The sequence below is a fragment of the Culex pipiens genome, chromosome 3, assembly GCF_016801865.2.
Source record: "Culex pipiens pallens isolate TS chromosome 3, TS_CPP_V2, whole genome shotgun sequence".
In the NCBI taxonomy this organism is placed as follows: domain Eukaryota; kingdom Metazoa; phylum Arthropoda; class Insecta; order Diptera; family Culicidae; genus Culex; species Culex pipiens.
This window is the reverse complement of record NC_068939.1, coordinates 114,788,971-114,806,697: the sequence shown is the minus strand read 5'-3', so window position 1 is coordinate 114,806,697 and position 17,727 is coordinate 114,788,971. Positions and strand designations below refer to the sequence as shown.

The 17,727-nt window shown below is 33.2% G+C and overlaps 1 protein-coding gene and 1 long non-coding RNA gene across 2 annotated transcripts in view; one reads left to right on the top strand and one right to left on the bottom strand.

Moving 5' to 3' along the window:
* The window catches only part of LOC120413993 (protein couch potato), a 363,237-nt gene that overhangs the window by 71,269 nt on the left and 274,241 nt on the right, over positions 1–17,727 (bottom strand). The gene's annotated exons all lie outside the window — the stretch shown is intronic.
* Positions 4,560–7,709, top strand: LOC128093552 (uncharacterized). Its single transcript, XR_008212582.1, has 2 exons — positions 4,560–5,672; positions 5,726–7,709. It is a non-coding gene; the product is annotated as an uncharacterized LOC128093552 (long non-coding RNA).

The window sequence follows — 17,727 nt, the reverse complement described above, 5'->3', positions numbered from 1 at the left end:
ACGTATTAACCGAATTTATGCAACCACTTGGGAAGAAACCAAGGCAAATTTACTTAGAGAGTTTGGTATCAAAACTACTTTTGGTAGTATAATTGAACAAATTGAAACTCTGAAACAAGGACGGGATGAAACATTTAAATCATACGCAGGTAGAGTTCTCGACATAAAATACGAAATCATAAAAATTGATCAAAGTTACAACGAAAATTCATTTACAGCTTATAGCTTAAAAAGCCACTTTATAGTTGGAGTTATAAATAATGAAATCAAAGAAATTGCCACGAATAACCGTCATATGAAGTTGGAAAATTTGCTAGAATTTTTAGAAAATGAACGAATTGACAGAGAGTCTTTAAGAACTCTCGAACAAAGGTTACTTGCTAGTACTGAAAATTCAAAACTTAATTTTGACAAAAAATTCAGAAATTTCAGATACAATAAAAATACAAATTTTTATCAAAGAAATAATTATCAAGCTAACAAATTTTATGAATGTTATAAAACGAATACTGCAAAGAGCACTTTAAAACGAACTTATACAAATAGTCGACGCAATAAAAATCAAATTCCAAATAATTTTAAACTGCAATTTAACGAATACATTCCACCACATGAAACATTAAAAATCAATTTCAATAATGATTCAATATTTTATGCAAATATTGCTACCTTGGCAAGGCCAACAAAATTTCACAAATTTATAATTGACTCCGCATCATGTAACAATTTTGTAAGATGGGATGTGGTTAGTAATATGCGTTTAACTAACATTGATTTCAACGATAGAATTTCCATTAGAGGGGTTCATGGAATAGCAGAAGATACAGTAGGATCTGTAAATATGATTTTAATTATAGGAAATTCAAAATACGAAGAAAAGTTCTATATTTTGAAGCATTTCGCTGATGATGCAATTCTTGGAGCACATTTTCTAAAGAAATACACCTTATATATTAGTCAAAGTTTCGACAACATAGTTTTACGAACGCCTGACACAAATAATATGCAATATAATAATCATGAAATGACCAATTTATTTAGAATCAATGACATTGAAAATATAAACAAAGTAAATATGACAGGTATTGGAGCAAATAGTTATGACAATTTTAATACAAATTATGATGAAAATAATGGAAATAATTATGATAATGACAATGGCTGCAATGGCAGAATCCAACCGTGCATTGAAGAGTATTATGACGATCAAATTGAAATTGGTAATGATAACCAAGATTACCCAAAAGAGATGAATTTAGAAAATGATCGGGATTATGATGTGATTGAAAACATGAAGCATGAAAAACTTACAGGCAACGACAGAATGAGAAAAATTTATGAATTGGTTAAAACAGACCACTTGAAAGGTGATATCAATCAAGAAATTAATAATATTTTGCATGATTTTAATGAAATATTTTATTTAGAAGGTGACGAGTTGACTTATACCAATTTAACCATGCACGATATAGAGACAACAACTGAAATTCCAATTAACAAAAGACAATATAGATTTCCTGAAGCCACCAAGAAACACGTAGAAGAACAAGTGGAAGAAATGCTAAAATTAGGGATAATACGCCCAAGTAAAAGTCCGTGGAATGCACCGGTATTATGCATCCCAAAGAAAGACTTAGACGCCGAAGGCAACAAACGCTACAGAATTGTAGTGGATTTTCGAGACCTAAATACAATTACTAAACCATTTGTGTATCCTATACCGCTTATTAGCGAAATTTTGGACAGTATTGGAGAAGCTCGATATTTCTCAACTATTGACTTGAAATCAGGATTTTATCAAATCCCAATCAACCCAAAGGATGCTGCGAAAACCGCTTTTTCAACATTTCTAGGACATTATGAATTTTTAAGAATGCCAATGGGACTGAAAAATAGTCCATCAACATTTCAAAAATTTACATTCACACTTATTTATGAAATACAACCAGTTAATGCGTTTGTATATTTGGATGATATTATTGTATTCGGTAGAACTATCGAAGAACACAATGAAAATTTATATAAAGTTTTGAATGCATTACATGAACATAATTTAAAGTTGAACCATCAAAATGTAAAATTTTACACAAAGAAGTCAGATATTTAGGTCATATTATTAGTGAAGAAGGGATTCGACCAACTAGTGAAAATATTGATACAATCAAAAACATGAAAAGGCCGCAGACGATTAAAAATGTGAGATCATTTTTGGGAACTGTTAATTTTTATGGAAAATTTATTCCAAACATTGCAGATAAACGTAAGCCACTTAATGCATTATTAAAGAAAAATGTGAAATTTATTTGGACAGAAGAATGTGAAAATGCTTTTGAAGAATTAAAGAACTATTTAATTTCAGAACCAGTTTTAGTTAGACCGAACTACAATGACAAATTTGTTTTGACAACTGATGCTAGCGATTATGCTATCGGAGCAGTTCTTACTAATGAGAAGTCAAATGATCACCCCATCGCTTACGCAAGTCGTGCGCTTATCGGGGCTGAAAGAAACTATTTTACTATTGAGAAGGAACTACTTGCTATTGTTTGGGCAGTAGACCACTTCAAACATTTTATTTATAACCAAGATTTTATCGTTTACACAGATCATAGGCCGTTGGTAGCTCTATGGCATTTGAAGGAAACTTCACCAACGTTGACAAAGCTTCGTTTGAAAATCCAAGGCATTGGATGTGAAATTCGTTACAAGCAAGGAAAGGAAAATGTGGTTGCAGATTTTCTCTCACGTTTAAATAATGATGAAGATCATGCAGATGATAAACAAGCATCAAAATTAGTAGCAATTACAACTCGTCAACAAGCAAAACAAAATAGACAAAATATTTCAGATAATCAAAACTCTACAAATACTTCAAACAGACAGAATTCATCTAGAAACAATACTAATTGGAATAATAATATGAATGGACTTCAACAAATTGACATAAATTTAGATAATGACGATGATAGCAACGATAAAACATTTACCTACAAGGATTTCCAAGATACAGATATCGATTTTACCGTTTTAAAATTTTCTAAAAATATTATACCATTTGAACAAGCCGAAGCTACATTTATGATATTAAACAGTGTTACGGTACACAAAGAATTGAGTAAATACATTGACCTTCCACATGGTATTAAGGATTACACCAATGAAAATATATTTGTATTCCCGCAAAAGAAAATTTGGGGTTTAATTTTGAATGGAACATATCGTTCAGCAGTTAAAAATGAAGAATTTTTCGATGGTTTATTTAAAAGCTTTAAAGATTATCCTGATTTTGCTAAAGATGCATCAGTTATACAAATTATTTCTCATAGAATATTTAAAACAGAGTTGGAACTAAACTTATTACGATTTTTTGCAATGAAACTTTCAAAGTCATTTACACTATATGCAACAGAAAATGAACGAGTTTATATAAAGCCAGAAGACAGAGATCAAGTGCTTAAAGATTTTCACGACGCACCGTTGGGTGGTCATGTCGGAGGTAAACGAATGATTAAAAGAATGAGTCCTCTTTTTACATGGGAAAATATGCGAAGAGATGTTTTGAATTATGTAAAGCAATGTGATTCTTGTCAAAAGAATAAAATATGGCCAGCAAATAAGATGCCAATGCAAATTACGACAACATCGTATGAACCCTTTGATAAAATTTATATGGATGTGGTTATGTTACCAATTTCTAATAATGGAAACAATTGTGGTCTTGTGATACAAGATGATTTGACAAGATTTTTGATTGTAGCTCCCATGGAAAACCAAGAAAGTACTACTGTTGCTAGAACTTTTGTCGAAAACTTTGTTTGTAAATTTGGTGCTCCTAAAGAAGTTGTAACCGATCGAGGTACAAACTTTGTAAGCAAATTATTGCAACATACATGCAAAATATTACACATTAAAAAGATCGTTACAAGTGCATATCATCCTCAAGCTAATTTAGTTGAGAGATCAAATAGAGAGTTAAAAATTTATTTACGAAATTTTATTGGCAAAGATCCACAATGTTGGGATGAATTGATACCATATTTTATGTTTGAATACAATACTACAGAAAATTCATCAACTGGATATTCTCCCTATGAACTTTTGTATGGAAGAAAAGCTACTATACCAAGCACAATTTATAAAATCAATGATTCAGATTTAAATTATGACGACTATATTTGTTCAATGAAAGATATATTCAAGGAGGCTCATGAAACTGCTAGAAACAACTTAATATTGTCAAAAGAAAAGAGAAAGGAAATTTATGACAAAAAGACAAATGATTGGGTACCAATGTGGGGAGATAGAGTTTTGGTACAAATGGTACAAACAGGAATTGGTCAAAAGTTACAAAATAAGTGGCGAGGCCCTTATGATATCGTTAAATTCAACAGCGATCAAACGACCACTATTAAAAATGGAAACAAATTTGAAGATGTACATAATAATAGACTAAGAAAATATAATGATTAACATATCACTAAATGATAGTTCAGAATGTACCCGTATTAAAATACATTTAACATATTTTTAACAATATACAATTAACAAAATTTAAAATTAAATGCTCCAATACAAGACAAATATTTTTGACAATTACAGTACCATTAAAATAAAGTAAAAAAAATAAGCGAGTTATGCAATGAATGACATAGTATCATAAACGATCAATATCTAAAGACTGCAATGAATGAAAATATTTATTTTAACACACGGGATTATTTATGTACATTAAAAAAAAATAATAATAATAATAAACTTATTGAACTGATATGATTGATGAATTAGAAAAAAACGATTGTTATCAAGAGAACTAAATGAATCAAACAAATGTGTTATAAATACCGATTTTTTATATAGAAAAATAAACATGAAAAAAGAATATATGATTGATTTGATATGATAAATGAATGTTGAGTTAAACAAAATATGAATGATCATTTAAAAAAAAAAAAGAAATGCGCAAACAAGAATGTTATGAATTGTGATGAAAGATGTTTTACAAATGATAAAATTGATGGGATTTAAACAAGAAACAGATTAAGAAAAATACCAGTACTGAGTTTATACGAAACGAAGTTGACTTTATAGCTGTCGGCCACCATTGCTAGTACCAACCACTAGTGTCTTCCTTCTTATCTACAAGGACTGTGCCGCCCTGGGCTCCTAAGTGTATGAAAGTATGGCACGGAGCGACGGCGCCGAATACCCATATTTACACAAAGAATTTTAGAGCGCCCGCCGCGGGATTCGAACCGGCAACCTCTGGATTGTGAGTCCAGTGCGCGGTCCGATTGATCCACACGGGCGGGACATAAAATACATATATTTATACATAATTTTTTTTTTGACACGTGAAGCGATTATGATCAAATATAAACATAATAATGAAGCAGTGATGAAACACGTTAAAACAATTAAGAAGCTGTTGGGTTGCAATTTTGGGAATATACTTAATTGAGCTAAAATGGGTTAACAGGGTATTAGAAAAACAATGACGCAATTTTTAACTACAAATAAAAACAAATTAAACGGACTGAACAATAATGAAATTTGAACGACAGGCAAATGAAGATGGTGTGATTATTAAATGTTTCAAAACAACATGTATGCAAGTAAGAATGTGTGTGAGAATAATTGGACAAGGGAGGTGCACCCCAGAATGAATGTTGAATGTAAACATGTGTTTTATAATTTACTTAACAAAATATTAAGAATATATTTTCAGAATGTCATACGCTTATACGAAGGATTTACAGGAAACCATTGGAAAACAATCAAGAAGACAACAATATCAGCAAGGACGCTTGCAAAGACGAATATGGACTACAGCTCAAGAAAGGGTAAAATTTGTGAGTACATCGTGGGGAATCTAAAAAGATCGGAAAGAACGGTATAAGTTCCGATCTAGGGATACATAAACTGATAAAGCAACGCCAAAGGGATTAAAAAGTAGACAATTGTACTCTATGGGGAGAGTTTTATGTCGAATAAAGCTTCAAACAGTTGTAATCCATGGGGGGATTCAATATGTTAAAAACATTTCAAAACATTTGCACTTTACGGGGATAGTCAAATGAAAATTAAAGGGAATGGATAAATAACGCTTCAAGGGAAAATCAAGGGATAAAATAATGCTTCAAGGGAAAAACACCTTTAAACTGATAAAATTCAGAGGAAAAAAAACAGATCGTTATCATTAGAATGATAATTGAACCAACTAATTATCTTGCAAATTCAGCATTTATTGCAAATTGCTAAAATAAACAAATTAATTTAATGGGTTTGACAAATTTGAAAACACAAAGTGATGTACAGATTTCATAAAAAGTTGGAAGAACAGAATGGATATTTTAACATACGCAGTATTGCAATGACAAGATGATAGGATGTATAGATCAATGAAAAACTTTATAGAGTAATTTTTTTTATTCAAGTATAAAAATAATAGTCAATTAGAACTGATTTCTTTTTGTATTAAAAATAATAGAACTGATTTCATATAAAAATATCAACAAGATTTATAAAATTGTAAGTAAATTTTAATTTCAATTTTGCACATAAATTAAATGATAGATTCCTGAAAATTATAAAATAGTATTCATGCGAAGAAAACAAGTAAGAAATTTGTGTGGGAGAAACAAAACTAAAAAACTGAAGTATGGCAGAGACACAAGGATGATCGACGCGTTCGTATGCAGAAGTTTGTGATGGCAAGATGGTGAGTGGCAAAGTCATGCGGGAGGTTGGACAGGTAACGGTGTTGATGTTGTTGTAAAAGGTCATATCAATGAGGATCAAGTCGAATTAAATCGCATTTTTTATAACGAGACATTCACGTAAAACAAATTACTAAATCGAAATGTGGAATTAAGCGAAGTAAAGATGATTGAAACATCAATTATGGAACAAAAATGCAAGTTGAGATCATACTGCACGTCTGAAACTATTGAAAAGGAGAAGATCATGATAAACAAATGATAACATCATCCGATGTCATTAATTTACAATAGCCAAAGTTGCAAATTAAACGAAAAGACAATTTTGGACAAACAACATTTCCTAAACATTTGAAAAAAGAATTACATCAACCGATGTCAATAATTTGAGATTGTCAAAGATACAAAGCAACTGGAAAAGTCAATTTTGGACAAAAAATTACGAACAATTCACAATACTCAGCAAGTGAGAAGTCAATGCACTCTCAAAATTGACCACAGTCAACTCACAGTTGAGTTATGAAGCATAATTCATGATGGAAACGACAATTGCACTAATCGACGAAATTCAACACCTTAGCCTCGAAAACTGATCAATTGACCAAGTCACTGTGGAATGAATAGCCTCACGATAGAGACGATTTTGATGGAAGACGACGACGATAATAACCAGCCGATCAACACAGTTCTACAACAACAAATTTAGCTTACAGTGGGAAAAATGCAATGATTTTTTTTAGGAGACATAATGAAAATTAATTTCAAATGCAAGTTTATTTAAATCAGTTTCAACGAAAATATTTTTACAAGAGAAGTTCAAAATAGTAGTTCAAGTAATTTAACAGGACAGAAGATCAAAAAAGTAACGCAAATAATTTTTACAGGAGAAAAATCAAAAGAACAATTATATTATAAAGCAATCTACAAGAAAGCACAAGAAGAACAAATTGTAAACCGCACGATCACTACACCCGACAATATTCTTTCCAGAGATGATCATTTCTTTCAGACGATCATCTAGCTGATAAGTGTGGGGGAGATTAACCAAACCATTTTTTTAAATCAATTTTTTATAGCCAGCCTTTAAAGTATCTTTTTATGAATTTTTGCAAAGTAATTTTTACACAATTTAAATTATTGACTTTGGGAATATTATTTCAACCTACAAATAACTTTCGATAGATGTTCTTAATGCTTTTCAAGAATACAAACATCTAGCTGGTAAGTGTGGGGGAATGCAGCGACCTCAAATTTAAATCATTAAATTTGTCCATTTTTCGAACCTCACCACAGTTCTGACCATGCGCGCTTACGCAAGCATAAATAATTTTACCCGTCGACTCGCGTTGCGCGACAAATAATTAAGCTTATGTACAGGTGTGGATCATGAGTCATCCTCACCCGAAAAGCCCTTTATTAAATTTCGCCAATTGTTAGGCAATCAAAAAAAATGGTTAAGCTTTCAATTATGAATGTGCGATGTTATTCACAGGGGAAGTTAAGGGTGTGGCTTAACCAAATTCATTGGCATGTTTGTTCAATGGAGAATTCGACCTTCTCATTATTGACCAACATTTTGGAGAATGTTTTAGGAACATAATTTTGATATTCCAATAACATAATTTAAAGTTTCACGACAATGGTTCGAACCCATGACTTCCGATTTTGAGGTGTACTCACTACACCATACGGAAAGTCATGAAGAATTGCAGAGGTCTGCATAATTTAATTCATGAGGTTCATCGATGCTTCTCATCGAAACGGACCACTTTTAGTAGAACAAAATTTAGTAGAGTTTTCGGGGACTGACTATAAAAACCCCAAAATTCTTGAGGAGGAAGTTAGTTCCAGTTAGTTCCAGTCAGTTCCAGTCAGTTCCAGCCAGTTCAAGCCCAGTCCAGTTCCAGATCCTGAAGAAGCCCCAGACCAGCCGGACCCGCCAGCAGCCACCAGTAGCAGAGGCCCCAGTCCAGCCGGACTTAGCGGTGGAGGCCGCAGTCCGCCGGGACTTAGCCGCTGTGAAGAGTCCGCCGGGACTTAGCCGCTGTGAAGAGTCCGCCGGGACTTAGCCGCTGTGAAGAGTCCGCCGGGACTTAGCCGCTGTGAAGAGTCCGCCGGGACTTAGCCGCCGTGAAGAGTCCACCCGGGACTTAGGAGTTCGGGTCTGGCATGGCTCGGCGAAGAGGTCTGGAGGACAAGTCTGGCTTCAACGTAGAGAATTGGCTCGACGAAGGTCTTAATGAAATTAGCAACAAATAGTTGAGTGATATGATCGTGCGCGTAAAAGTTGAGAGTGTTACCGCAAAAATGTAATCTTTAAAAAGTGTAATATACAAATAAGTGAAGTTTACTGATCTGTTTTGACTCTACGAGTAAATTTCACAAAAATCCTGAAAGCCTAAACCGCTCGGGCCGTTCACTAGAGAACCAATGAATCTATTTTATTACCTGATAGTACAAACCAGTGTTGCCTACTTTTCAATGCTTGTTTATATATTTTTTTAAAGGTTCTAATGTTTTTGTTAATAATTTTCAATTCCAATTCCAATTAAAAGATAAAGTTAAGGCAGTATTCCCATTGCTTAATTGAGTATCCTTTTAATACCTTTATCAAATCAAACAAATGTTTAGGGAGTTCCTCAATTTTTTTTTTATTTTCCCATAAATGTGGTCCAAACAAGTCAAGCGAATGTTCGAAAAATTGTTAGTATTTTGTTTACTTCAAGACATCTTGAATCCTCGATGTCAAAAAGATGCAAATGTACGGTACGGCAAATGTACGACCAAAAAAATAAATAATAATTAAAAGAATTAAAATTTACACAAAACATTCTCAAAAATTGGGAAAATTTCAATAAACACGATAAGGAGATACAACAAATAAAACGCGTTCTTTTATCGCCTTTTTAACAAAACTTAAAAATCTTCGGCGAGTGTGCGTGGACGTGTAGAAGAGAAGGAGTAAAACAAATTCTCTTGTTGGCAAAATCACGAGATAAAAGAAAAAAAAACTCACAAGCGCTGACTGTCGCTATACCCATCAAAAGATAGGTTTCTCTATTACTCGGGCTTATAATGAGATCCAAAGTGTGAGAAATTAGACGATCATTTCCGTAACCATATTTCAAGACTCCATCAAGTCAAGTCACCTATAAAAATGGTAAAAACTACAAAAAATGCTGTTCCGCTGACTACAACTATCGGTATGAAGAAAAATTATACCACTTTTTGATAACATTTTAATCTTTTGCAATGCTAGATTATTAGGTCTTAGAATGACTTTAGACGACGAAGAGTTATATTTTATTGCTGATTGGAATTTTGAAACTTAATTTTTTGCAATTCCGTCGTGAAACTATTCACTTTTCCTGTCATTCTTGAGCGACGAAACAGCCTACATTTCTGTACCAAAAATAACAGAATCGAATAGTAACCCTTTTCAAAACAAACGCTGAAAAGTTCTACTTTTCAGCACTGAAATGGATGCTGAAAAGTTGATCTTTTCAGCACTTGTTAGGAAAAGTTATACTTTTCAACATTTTTTTGATTTAATCGATTCATTAATTCAATGCATGGACCTTTGTCCAATAATTCTGTTCAAAGGGTGTTTTTCGGAATTGCACCAAACGTTGTATGGAACTCGTTGCAAAACTTGATTTTTTCATCACTCGTCGTTATTATCTAACTCGGTGAACCTCGTTGGATAAATTTACGACTCGTGCTGAAAAAAACCTCTTTTTGCAACTTGTTGCATAAACTACTTTTAAAACTATTTCAACTGAGAACAACTAGAGCAACTTTTTTTCCTGTTGGTTTTCTTCGAAAAAACGCTATTTAAACGCACGATTTCACAATGAAACTTAATAATTCCAGGTTTATTTTTGATTGTACAACAATTGATTCAACATTTTCCCCGTTTCTCAGATTATTGAAGCATTAAATCCCCAAAAACTTCCAACAAATCGTGCCCAGTCCATTCGGAATCATCTCAGCATCCCGAAAACCTGGAACCCAAAAAAAAAAATTGAACCAAAGCGAATTTCCCAATTCGTCTGGCGTGTGCCTTTTGCGCTAAATCCTCAACCTCCTCCCTAGTAGCAAACAATGTCGCGTTCGATTGTTCGAATCCGGTGTTCGGAGTACGTGAGATCACTGTTAAATGTTGGGAGAAATTTGTGGGTGAAAAAAGGCTGACTTCTTCTAAAGATGAGAGCAAAAAAGAAAGGGAGGAAAATGCTTTTTGATGTAGTACAATAAATTTTGCGCCGAAAATACTTTGCTCAGGATATAATTGCATTGTTTGGGGAAATGACAAGTGTACGTGTGGAAAACTAACCAGGTTTTGAAAATTTATTGTTAAAGCTTGTCGCGTTTAAAAAGCATCACTTGATTAAAAAGAGTAAAAGCTTCTGATTGTTTCTACGAATGTTAACATATCAATTAAATCAGATAAATGATAATAAATATTAAAAATGACACTCGTTACAAGTGGAAAATTGTGTTTGTCAGCAAAAAATAATCACAACAATATTATTTTTTCCTGGTCATCGTCATCGGCCCCGGGATTAATTTCCCTTCCACTGGTCCAGGTAATCGACCGCGCTCGGAATTCATTTATTATCCCATTTAACAAATGATTACATTTCATTATTCTCTCACACACGTGACACTTGCAGCGCACGTGGTAGTGGTGGTCATTGCTGAGAATTTCCTCCACCGGTCACAGAACAACACAGGACATGTTCCCTGTACGCACTTTTGTCTCATTTTCAGACATCAATTTTAATTGCCTCGTTTGCGATGTTTTCTCGTTGTTTTATTTTTTTTCTGGATTCCCATCATGTTCGTCCAATTTCCTCGCTCAATTTTGCAAAAAATAATATAAAATAAAAACGAAACCGTTGCAAATTTTTCCCATGATTAAATTTATGGTTTAAACTCGATGGCTGACATGGGCCGCTGTTGACGTGAATTCAATGGAAATGGTGAGTTCACTTGTCAACTGCAGATTAAGAGCGGTCGAAAATTTCGTTGTTTGCTCAATTAATTTTGAAGTGCGGGCCGGGGCTTGAAATGCGTTTTCTGGGTCAGGCTTGCGTCAGGCCACGTGACATGTTGGAGCGGTTAAAACTATTTGGAAAGGATTTGAGTTTTCCATAAGGATGAACAATTTTTGAAATTTCAACTAAATTCTAAATACATACAATGGAAACTTAAGAACCGTTCATTTTTTTTCCATCCTTCCCAATCAAATTTTAATGCTCTCCCACCAGCAAAAACCCACCACGACACGGTGAACGATCCTTAAGGACGACTTCCAAATCGCTCTTATTTGCTTCTCATTACAAAAGCAGGAAGAGCAAACGCGTGGCACGAAAACACACACACACACACACAATGACTCTAGCAAAAACGCGCGCGGAAGATGTCTTTCTCATTATTTGGCCCGTTTCACCCACCCACCCCCACAGTTGTCGTTTAATGAGCGCGTAACATATTCATTATGCTCCGGGAGGCAAAAAGCTTCGCCAACTATAGCAGCGAGAAGGGAAAGCTCACAGTGGCGCCAAAGAGCGTGATCTCTCTCTCCGAGACTCTTCTTGAAACGTGGTCGGGGGTCACGGGAACAGGGTGGCGAATTATGTGAAACTTTTGATTGAATTTCAAAACTTTAAAAAAATATTTTCATTGCGTATAATAAGTTTCCGAGAAATATTCAGCAAATACATTTTTGCTAAGAAATGTATTTCTCGTTTGCAGCTTGATTGATAAAAATGATGCAAATAGTTACAATTCATAAATGGAAAGCAATATGCATATTAACATTTATATCAAATCAATGCTCAAAATAGGCAAAGAGGAAAAACAATCTGTCAATTAGTGCGTTCATCCCGGGAATTCTCAGGACAAAAAATCCGGGATTTTTCCAAAACTGGGAATTCCCGAATCCCGGGATTTTTATTTTATTTTATACCGCCTAGCCCATTAAATGTTTTTCATCAAATTTTATTTGTTTAAAAAAAGACTTGTTATTATATTTACGTATATTTTTGATTTTAAACCTGAAAAACAATCATATTAAATTATTATTCATCAAACATCGGAAACTAGAGCAAATCAGGCAAAAGTAATGAATTTAGATAGCTGTTTATGTCATTTTTTACAAAATGTTTTGATTTTATGATTGATTTCGGTTAAAACAGAAACAGAACAAAACAATAAGTACACCGATTTCCAAATTATAAAAATAATCTCCTGACTTGAAAATGATTTGTAAAATATCTTTTATATAAAGCATAAAATACTAGAGGTATCTAAAATTTTACATTGACTGGTTTAATCTTATTTGTTGTCGATTTTTTTTTTAGACATTTTCAAAGGTTTTTTTAAACCTTTTCTAGATATGTCATCTTAAAAAAAAATTATAAAAAATATATTAATTTGACACTTATTTAATTTTAATAACATTGGATTATATATTGAGGTTTTTTTTTAATTTCTTTAAGCTTTTTGAAAACTGCTGTCCTTTGTAAGATTGCAGTGTAGATTATTATTAATTAATAGAATTGATCTTAATCTATGATTTTAAGCCTGAAAACAAAACAAATATATTGAAAACATAGATTATATAACTGTTTCAAAAATTGCCCGGGATTCCTTGATTTAAAAAATATTTTGTCCGTTTCCCGGCAAAATTGGACACCCTACTGTCAATTTTATCAAGGATAAGGCAAACGATGAATGTTTATTCAGGTAACTCAACTAGAACGGGGTGAGAGTGTCAAAAACTATTAAAAAGTAATTTAAATGAATTTTTTGAATGCAAAAATGTAGTGCCGGTATAAAGTTTACGACTTGTACAGCAATGGAGAATAATCATCATCAAAAGAAAAACATTGGACGTTCATCAAGAGAAAAAATCCTAAGGGAGTAAGGCTCTCCTCTCTCGTGCACGAAAGATCGGTAAAAGGAATCTAAAAAAATCATCATCTTGATTATTCGGCGGAACATCATTTTCACTACTACACTTGCAAGTGTAACGTCACACGTCGAAAAACGACCTGTCACATTTTGCAGATGGGCAATGTGTGTAAACAAAGTGAAATAAATATTTTTAAGTGGTGCTGACAAGGAAAATCACAGAAAATCATCAGCAAACTGATTTTTTTTTTTGCAGAATTTCGGGAGCGATTTTCTTTTGCGTGATTTGCCTCCTCTCTTATGTTTAGAAAGGCATTATGAGCATTTTTTTTCTACGAAAACTTCACTTGTTTTAAAATTTTCTTATTTTTTTGTTTCTAATACTTTTAATTGATCAAAAATTGGTTGAAAATTGATTTTTTGAGATTTTTAGATTAAAGCCCGTCTAGAAGCGGGGTTGGATTGATCAGTTTCGACGAACCTATTTTTAACCGGAAATGGATTTTATTATTTTATTTTTTTTTATTTGTGAGGGTCTTCCCTATAAAGCCATTTGGTGTAATTGGTTCAGCTGTCCATTTAAAAATGGTACGTAAATATTCGAAAATCTGTAACTTAAAAAAATCTGATCGATTTGGTGTCTTCGGCAAAGTTGTAGGTATTGATGAGGACTGTTCAGGAAAATAGGTAAACGGATTTTTGTTTCGGTTAAAATCCGCATGTTTTAATTTGTTGTTTATTAATGTAAAATTAAATTTGCAATCGAAAAATACTTTACAGATTTTTTGATAAAGTGCACCGTTTTCAAGACACAGCCACTTAATGTTTAATTTTAACTGAAAAATTCTCGTTTTTCGATTTTTTTAAATACTGTCCATGATTATTCATTCCTAACAATATTTTTTTTCGAAAAGTTCAGAAAATTTCTGCGAATAAAAGAAAGAAAAACAAGAGATTTTGAGTTTTTTTTTCATTTTCATCCAAACATTCCCACATCTTCTAATGCCAGTTTCTCATCTATTACACAGAAAAAAAAGTTGAATTTTGGAATGTTGAAAATTTGGTAGGTTGAATATTACCATCATTTTTTTTCTGTGTAATGGTCCAATTTCAATGTTGAAACAAAAATGAAACATTTGTGAAGTTTTATGTTCATTTTGCAAAAAATATTATGAAAATTTTGGTATCAGGATTAACATTTCAAAAAGGCCAAACATTCATTCATTTCTAATTTAAAAATTTCTACATTTTCGTTGCATTACCAGATTTTTTCAGCACTCGTCGTTTTTATTCAACTCGGTGAACCTCGTTAAATAAATGTACGACGAAATCAAATACGATCAAATTTTACCAATTGAAATACACAACTTTTGGTACCCAAACATGTATAGGTCATCTATGAAATTTCTGAGTTATCGCGTTTTAGTGAAGAAAGTAAATTTTTTTCCCGTTTTCGTCATTTTCCGTTTCAGCGCGAGGTGTGTGTGTGTGTGTGTGGTCCAATCCAATACCCGCTAACCGGTAGCGAAATTATGGGAAAGTATAATTTGTATCAGACTGTGTACATGCCGAATGCTGATACAGCTTATCTCAGTCCCGGGTATTAGGTGGTGATAGCCCTCGCGCTGCTTCCAACGACCCATTTCAGAATGACAGAGCTCCTTGCGGTCCAATTCCGAGGTCGCTGGGCATTGTTCGGCCCCGCCTAAACATAGAAGCAAGCATCTGAAGGAAACTCGATCTATATTTAGACTTCCAATCCCCTCAGGCAAATCAGGGATCAGCGCGTATTTAATATGAGAAGATAACATGTTTCAACACTACGGATCAATTCACTGCTAGAGTGTAAACCTTCTGATGGCTGACTGCTTAGCGCCCCAGGCCACCAAAGGTGCGAGTTCGAATCCCACCTGATTCAATTTCGTTTTTGTTCATATTCAAAGTTCAAATTCCTGATTCTAAATTTCAATGGTACCGACCGGGATTTGATCCCTGAACCTTCTGCTTGTGAGACAGAAGCCGTAACCATTAAGCCACGGAGCCGGTTATTTTCCGTTTCAGCGCGAGGTGCGTCGAAAACCCCAGTATTTAATTTCGAAAAATCATATCTTGGAATCCTGCTAATGAACCTCGCCCATTTTTTGATACCCGTTAAAAATATTTTTAGATATGGGACCTTTGATTCACATACCGTCAAAACGGCATTTTTCAAATATTATCACATTATCGGCATTTTTTAATTTTTATCACATAAACTTAAGCTCCTAAATTCCGTAATTTGAGATTATCGAATTTTTTGATGTTTTTCAGATTATCGCAACTTTAATTTGATCCGGGCTAAGACCTATACCAAAACAGAAAGAAAAATTTCGATAAAATTTCTAGCTTCACTCAACTCATTGTTTTGTCACCCTGCTGTCCCCGATAATGACAACAGTGACGGCACGCTGCAGCAAGCCAAAAGAAGCGACCTACACAGCCATCGTCCTCATTACGATGATTAAACAACATCTGGGAGAGAGTCGGCAAATGATAATGGGGGAAGCGGAAAAGCGAGCAAAACAACAATCATCCGAGCTTCGCTACACAGCTCATGGAGCCCGGCCCGACGACGACGTTGGCAACTCTGAGCGGGCAGCGGAAGTGAGCTCGGATGATGATGATGATGGAAATGTTTCCGATTCAGTACCCACGCCACCAGCACAGTCACAGTCGCCAGGGGGGCATGAGTTGTTGGGTCGGGGCAGAGTCGTTTGACGTGAATTGATATTTTAATTTGTGGCAATTAATCTCGAGTCAAGGGGAGGGGGCAGTAAAAATTCCTGCCATCACTTGTCCGGTGTGATTTCTGAGGGGAGGGAGTGGAGAATTTTTATTGCATCAATATTTGAAATTGATTATTCCCCTAATGATTCTAATCAGTTTAATGAACTGAAAGAGAGGTTGATTGAATTGAGAGACAAATAAACAATCAATTTCTTTGCCAAGTCAATTTTTCAAATAAAGAAACACATATGAAAAATATGAATCTGTTTCAAACTTTGTTTAACAACAATACAAATCTAAGATTGTCTAGTTATATTGTTATATTTCTTTAAAATTTATTTGTCGAATTTTGTTCTTTTTTCAATCGACTCTCCTAACCTTTATATGGAATGTTCATAGTTTTTGAGTTTGAAATCATTGATTGTATCATAGAAAAGTGCAAAAGACAAAAATTTTAAAGAACATTGTTACTCATCCAATTTACAAAAAATATGATATAAATGAACCTATCATTTAAAAGATATTCATCAGAATTGTAAAAATCTATAACTCAGACATTTGATTCAGTTTTATTTTTAATATTGTTTAGCTTAAATTTATTATAAATGTATTATGAGAGCAAATTCTTGCTTATATTTATTGATATGTACTACATATTATGTATAGTATAATTACAAAATCCGTTTCAAAATTAAATTGCTCCGTTTTAACATTGGTTCAAATACAATATTCTTGGAACCTTAATGCAAAAACAAAAAAAAATATTCGATTATTCAAAAAACCTCAGAGTACCAAAAATTGTTTTGTGATCGATCGGTGAAAATTACCAACTGATATTTAAAGGGAAAATCATATAAATTTGCTGCTTCATCCATTTACACCCCATCAAGTTGTCCCAAGTTTAGGGGCTGTCTAAAAAAAATGTTATACAAAAATTGAAAACTTGAATCTTAAAAAAAATATTTTGGTGATGGATTTGATGTCGTTTGCAAGGCTGTAAGCTGAGTTAAAAAAATATTATTATTTTTTACCTTTTATTTTCTTTTTTATTATGTTTCAATGGTCTTAAAACATACACTTTTTAACACAATGAATGATTATTGAATGAGTTTTGAGCATACATTTTTGGCAAAAGCCTTTAAAACACACTCAAATATTTAAGAACATTTCTGTGGGATGACGAAGCAAATTTGCATATTATTCAAATTAGTTTTTTTTTTCTAAACAGTTTTATTTAACATTCAAAATTCTTGTTCAACTCTGATCTTTTAAATGTATTCAGTAATCTGTAATGTTGTCACTTGTAGTTTATTTCATAAGAATT